This window comes from Oncorhynchus tshawytscha, linkage group LG25 (assembly GCF_018296145.1).
Source record: "Oncorhynchus tshawytscha isolate Ot180627B linkage group LG25, Otsh_v2.0, whole genome shotgun sequence".
NCBI classification, from domain to species: domain Eukaryota; kingdom Metazoa; phylum Chordata; class Actinopteri; order Salmoniformes; family Salmonidae; genus Oncorhynchus; species Oncorhynchus tshawytscha.
Window position 1 is genome coordinate 47,378,959 of NC_056453.1, and position 6,363 is coordinate 47,385,321.

Genomic DNA, 6,363 nt, shown 5'->3' on the forward strand with positions numbered 1-6,363 from the left:
ACAAATAATAATTTAAATGTTGTCATAACGACGTGGCCTAAATGAACCACAATATAGTGATGATTCATTGATTTTATATTGGATGTGATCAAGATATAGACAAGGAGAGATTTTAAAAAAATAAATTTCTACATGGTGTACTATAGCCAGGACAATGTTGTCTGGTTACCAGTCTGTTTAGATATCGTAACACTCCTTGGCAATCTGTGTCAAATGCTAAACATCTTTATAACACAGAGTACCCTAAGTTGAATATTATCCAAACAGATTGTTACCCAGGCTAAGGACAATGGGCTGTATTTTTAATGAATACTTTATCATAACAATCATAGATAAAAATTTAAAAAAAGGTTTTTTAAAGTACATGACTTGTAAATTGCTGATGAATAAAGTTAGATTGTATTGAATGTGTAGTTTCTATCCCAATGTTAGATGTTGCTGTCACCTACAACTGTTACTGTCAGCTTGTAATGTCACAGGACGTCAGGGACAATACAACATCAGTACTATATCAGTACTGTTACTGTCAGCGTGTAATGTCACAGGACGTCAGGGACAATACAACATCAGTACTATATCAGTACTGTTACTGTCAGCTTGTAATGTCACAGGACGTCAGGGACAATACAACATCAGTACTATATCAGTACTGTTACTGTCAGCGTGTAATGTCACAGGACGTCAGGGACAATACAACATCAGTACTATATCAGTACTGTTACAGAGGTTCTATACTAATAGGTCAACTACATCAGTACTATATCAGTACTGTTACTGTCAGCGTGTAATGTCACAGGACGTCAGGGACAATACAACATCAGTACTATATCAGTACTGTAACAGAGGTTCTATACTAATAGGTCAACATCAGTACTATATCAGTACTGTTACTGTCAGCGTGTAATGTCACAGGACGTCAGGGACAATACAACATCAGTACTATATCAGTACTGTTACGAAGAGGTTCTATACTAATAGGTACATCAGTACTATACTATAACAGGACAGCCATTGTTACATTCACTAAGTAAAGCTTTATTAAAGATGTAACTAAATATAATAATATCATTATTAAATATAATAATGTCCTGAGAAACTATATCATTCCTTTAACAATGTATCTGTAAAAAGCACTAGATTTTTTTTGTCACTTTAATAAATACTAAATCTTTTATCATCTGAAAAATGATCTGCTACAAAAATTTCACATTCAAACTACAGTATAAATATAGTAGACATCTCAAAATACAGTATATATCCAGTACACATCCCAAACTACAGTATAAATACAGTACATATTTCAAACTATAGTATAAATACAAGTACATATTTCAGACTACAGTATAAATAAAGTACACATCTCAAACTATAGTATAAATAAATACAAACTATAGTATTTCCTCTACCATAAATATTTCTAGAGACATTAATTCAATGAAGTGCCAAGTGCTAGAGACTGTAGCTTTTATGTGAGTAGTCAAATCAAGTTCCAGTCTACATTCAAGAGAAGAATGTCCTAAAGTCAAATTGATGATCTCAATAGTTACCTCAACTAATCTGAAACTAATTCGTCCCTCACACAGCAATCCAAACATTTTGTCTGAAGAGGAATATGTTTGGTACGTGATGGTGCGTCGTAGTTTGGACACATCTCACGTTCACACTACACTTTGCCCTGGGCCAAGAGAGCTTTTACCCTGGGGATAAGAGACTATTCACACTGCACTTTGCCCTGGACCAAGAGAGCTTTTACCCTGGGGATAAGAGACTATTCACACTGCACTTTGCCCTGGACCAAGAGAGCTTTTACCCTGGGGATAAGAGACTATTCACACTGCACTTTGCCCTGGACCAAGAGAGCTTTTACCCTGGGGATAAGAGACTATTCACACTGCACTTTGCCCTGGGCCAAGAGAGCTTTTACCCTGGGGATAAGAGACTATTCACACTGCACATTCTGAAGGGGGATGGCACAACCTTAGCCCAGGGCTGGCAGGCCCTGCTCTGAAGCAATGTTCGCAATGACGCTCTGGGGCTAGCCAATCACAATTCATTGTCGCCTACTTTTGAATATTCTTCTCCAGAAAAGTGACCGTTGGTTTCAGTAGCCCTACTTTCATGAACACAGTATAAGCTAGCCCAGGGACAGTCTAAGCCTGGGGCTAAGGACAATGCTGTGTGAAAAGGACATTGTTTGTGTGTAGTAGCTTGTAAGTAGCCTCTTAGTATGTAGTAGTTTGTAATATACATCTCTTAGTGTGTAGTAGTTTGTAATATACATCTCTTAGTGTGTAGTAGTTTGTAATATACATCTCTTAGTGTGTAGTAGTTTGTAATATACATCTCTTAGTGTGTAGTAGTTTGTAATATACATCTCTTAGTGTGTAGTAGTTTGTAATATACATCTCTTAGTATGTAGTAGTTTGTAATATACATCTCTTAGTGTGTAGTAGTTTGTAATATACATCTCTTAGTGTGTAGTAGTTTGTAATATACATCTCTTAGTGTGTAGTAGTTTGTAATATACATCTCTTAGTGTGTAGTAGTTTGTAATATACATCTCTTAGTGTGTAGTAGTTTGTAATAGATACAGTTGAAGTCAGAAGTTTACATACACCTTAGCCAAATACATTTAAACTCAGTTTTTCACAATTCCTGACACTTAATTCTAGTAAAAATTCCCTGTCTTAGGTCAGTTAGGATCACCACTATATTTTAAGAATGTGAAATGTCAGAATAATAGTAGAGAGAATGATTTATTTCAGCTTTTATTTCTTTCATCACATTCCCAGTGGGTCAGAAGTGTACATACACTCAATTAGTATTTAGTAGCATTGCCTTTAAATTGTTTAACTTGGGTCAAACGTTTGGGTAGACTTCCACAAGCTTCCCACAATAAGTTGGGTGAATCTTGGCCTATTCCTCCTGACAGAGCTGCTGTAACTGAGTCAGGTTTGTAGGCCTCCTTGCTAGCACACGCTTTTTCAGTTCTGCCCACAGATTTTCTATAGGATTGAGGTCAGGGCTTTGTGATGGCCACTCCAGTACCTTGACTTTGTTGTCCTTAAGCCATTTTGCCACAACTTTGGAAGTATGCTTGGGGTAATTGTCCATTTGGAAGACCCATTTGTGACCAAGCTTTAACTTCCTGACTGATGTCTTGAGATGTTGCTTCAATATATTCACATAATTTTAATTCCTCATGATGCAGTCTATTTTGTGAAGTGCACCAGTCCCCCCTGCAGCAAAGCACCCCCACAACATGATGCTGCCACCCCCGTGCTTCACGGTTGGGATGGTGTTCTTCGCCTTGCAAGCCTCCCCCTTTTTCCTCCAAACATAACGATGGTCATTATGACCAAACAGTTCTATTTTGTTTCATCAGACCAGAGGACATTTCTCCAAAAAGTATGATCTTTGTCCCCATGTGCAGTTGCAAATCGTAGTCTGGCTTTTTTATGGCGGTTTTGGAGCAGTGGCTTCTTCCTTGCTGAGCGGCCTTTCAGGTTATGTCGATATGTGGATATAGATACTTTTGTACCTGTTTCCTCCAGCATCTTCACAAGGTCCTTTGCTGTTGTTCTGGGATTTATTTGCACTTTTCACACCACAGTACGTTCATCTCTAGGAGACAGAACGTGTCTCCTTCCTGAGTGGTATGACGGCTGCGTGGTCCAATGGTGTTTATACTTGCGTACTATTGTATGTACAGATGAACGTGGTACATTCAGGCGTTTGGAAATTGCTCCCAAGGATGAATGAGACTTTCTGAGGTCTTGGCGGATTTCATTTGATTTCCCATGATGTCAAGCAAAGTGGCACTGAGTTTGAAGGTAGGCCTTGAAATACATCCACAGATACACCTCCAATTGATTCAAATGATGACAATTAGCCTATCAGAAACTTCTAAAGCCATGACATCATTTTCTGGAATTTTCCAAGCTGTTTTAAAGGCACAGTCAACTTAGTGTATGTAAACTTCTGACCAACTGGAATTGTGATACAGTGAATTATAAGTGAAATAATCTGTCTGTAAACAATTGTTGGGAAAATGACTTGTGTCATGCACAAAGTAGATGTCCTAACCGACTTGCCAAAACTATAGTTTGTTATATGTAATTTGTGGATTGGTTGAAAAACAAGTTTTAATGACTCCAACCTAAGTGATGTAAACTTCCAACTTCAACTGTATGTTTGAAGTCTTGCATCTGCAGTTATTTAGCTGCTGTGGTGGTGACAGTAATACTGGAGGTGGTGCTGGGTAAATCCCAGGATGTAGAACACAGTTATCTAGCTGCTGTGTTGATGACAGTATTACTGGAGGTGGTGCTGGGTAAATCCCAGGATGTAACAGTAATACTGGAGGTGGTGCTGGGTAAATCCCAGGATGTAACAGTAATACTGGAGGTGGTGCTGGGTTAATCCCAGGATGTAGAACACAGTTATCTAGCTGCTGTGGTGATGACAGTAATACCCAGGATGTAACAGTAATACTGGAGGTGGTGCTGGGTAAATCCCAGGATGTAGAACACAGTTATCTGGCTGCTGTGGTGATGACAGTAATACCCAGGATGTAACAGTAATACTGGAGGTGGTGCTGGGTAAATCCCAGGATGTAACAGTAATACTGGAGGTGGTGCTGGGTAAATCCCAGGATGTAGAACACAGTTATCTAGCTGCTGTGGTGATGACAGTAATACTGGAGGTGGTGCTGGGTAAATCCCAGGATGTAGAACACAGTTATCTGGCTGCTGTGGTGATGACAGTAATACCCAGGATGTAACAGTAATACTGGAGGTGGTGCTGGGTAAATCCCAGGATGTAACAGTAATACTGGAGGTGGTGCTGGGTAAATCCCAGGATGTAACAGTAATACTGGAGGTGGTGCTGGGTAAATCCCAGGATGTAACAGTAATACTGGAGGAGGTGCTGGGTAAATCCCAGGATGTAACAGTAATACTGGAGGAGGTGCTGGGTAAATCCCAGGATGTAACAGTAATACTGGAGGTGGTGCTGGGTAAATCCCAGGATGTAGAACACAGTTATCTAGCTGCTGTGGTGATGACAGTAATACCCAGGATGTAACAGTAATACTGGAGGTGGTGCTGGGTAAACCCCAGGATGTATAACATCAGGATATAGAGGTAGTATTGTTTCAGGTCTTATCGATTCAGAATCGCCAATGTCCCCCTTTTCTGAGAACATGGAGACACCAACAAAAGGTTGGTTGAACATCACAAAGCAGCCAGTCTGTGAAGAAACAAGACATTTTCTCATGCTGTTTTGACTATCAGGGATTCAACAGTCAATTGCTTTCATAAAATTGGTTTTTATTTACATCAGGTACTTTTTTCATATAGTATACGAACTGTTCACACTTGTTGTCAGTGTCAGCCCTGATTAGAAGCACCTGCTGCTCATATGTAGTTCTTCAAAAATGCTGTTTTGAATGAAAGTAAATTGTACCTACACAGTTAAGGCCGTAAACCCGAAACATCTGTGTACACTGACGCAGTAAAAACATTTAAAAATGAAGCGAAACCCATTTACACCTCTTTTTGTCTTTCTACATGACCAAAAAGGGTCATATTTGGACTTCAAAGACCCTGTTTTTCATGAACAATGTCTGGATTAACGAAATAACATGAACAGATGGAACATTGTAGTATAAACAACGACCTAATTTAAGTCATTTCACATTTATTACAGCACTTATTGGGTTAACAGTATGGTATTTGGGCAAAATATTACGACGTTATGTTGACTTGACATGTGAAATGTGTATCTAATGATTGTTATTAATATACCAGCCTCCATGTGGGTTCAATCCCTTTCGTAGGTAAATTGAGCCCAAGCGCCATTCGCAAGAGGAGAATGGCATTACCTCTCCTCACTCTCCCTAGTTATCAAACATACTGTACATGCCACTGCTCAGTGAACCACAAGATATCCTGTCCTTTTATCAAAGCGGTCTAAATACACTTACAAAGGCTATTTGAAGATATTCAAAGTTAGATCAGGTAAAATGACCTCTTAGCCTTCATTTATTATTACTTTTGACTGTGGCAAATCACCTCCCCATATTGGACTGTACAGCTTTACCTATAAAGTGTGCACCCATAAAAAATGGGGTTATCACAGTGGTTTCAGAGTCCTGCAATAATAGCTATGACGTTAATATTTGTGTAAACTCTACAAAGTTGTGTTCTGTGGGTGTCACTGAGTAGGCCGAGATCCCATTTCATGGGTTCACATTCCATTGTTGGGCGGCAGGTAGCCTAGTGGTTAGAGGAGGCAGGTAGCCTAGTGGTTAGAGGAGGCAGGTAGCCTAGTGGTTAGAGGAGGTAGGTAGCCTAGTGGTTA

At 39.4% G+C, this 6,363-nt stretch overlaps 1 protein-coding gene across 3 annotated transcripts in view; it reads left to right on the forward strand.

The window, feature by feature from the left end:
- LOC112239397 (zinc transporter ZIP9) overlaps window positions 1-407 on the forward strand; it is a 15,024-nt gene extending 14,617 nt beyond the window's left edge. For all 3 annotated transcript variants that reach the window (XM_042305830.1, XM_042305828.1, XM_042305829.1), the window contains one exon: window positions 1-407. This exon is cut by the window's left edge and continues 1,637 nt beyond it. The gene's annotated coding sequence lies outside the window, so the exon portion shown is untranslated.
- The last annotated feature ends 5,956 nt before the right edge of the window (window positions 408-6,363 follow it).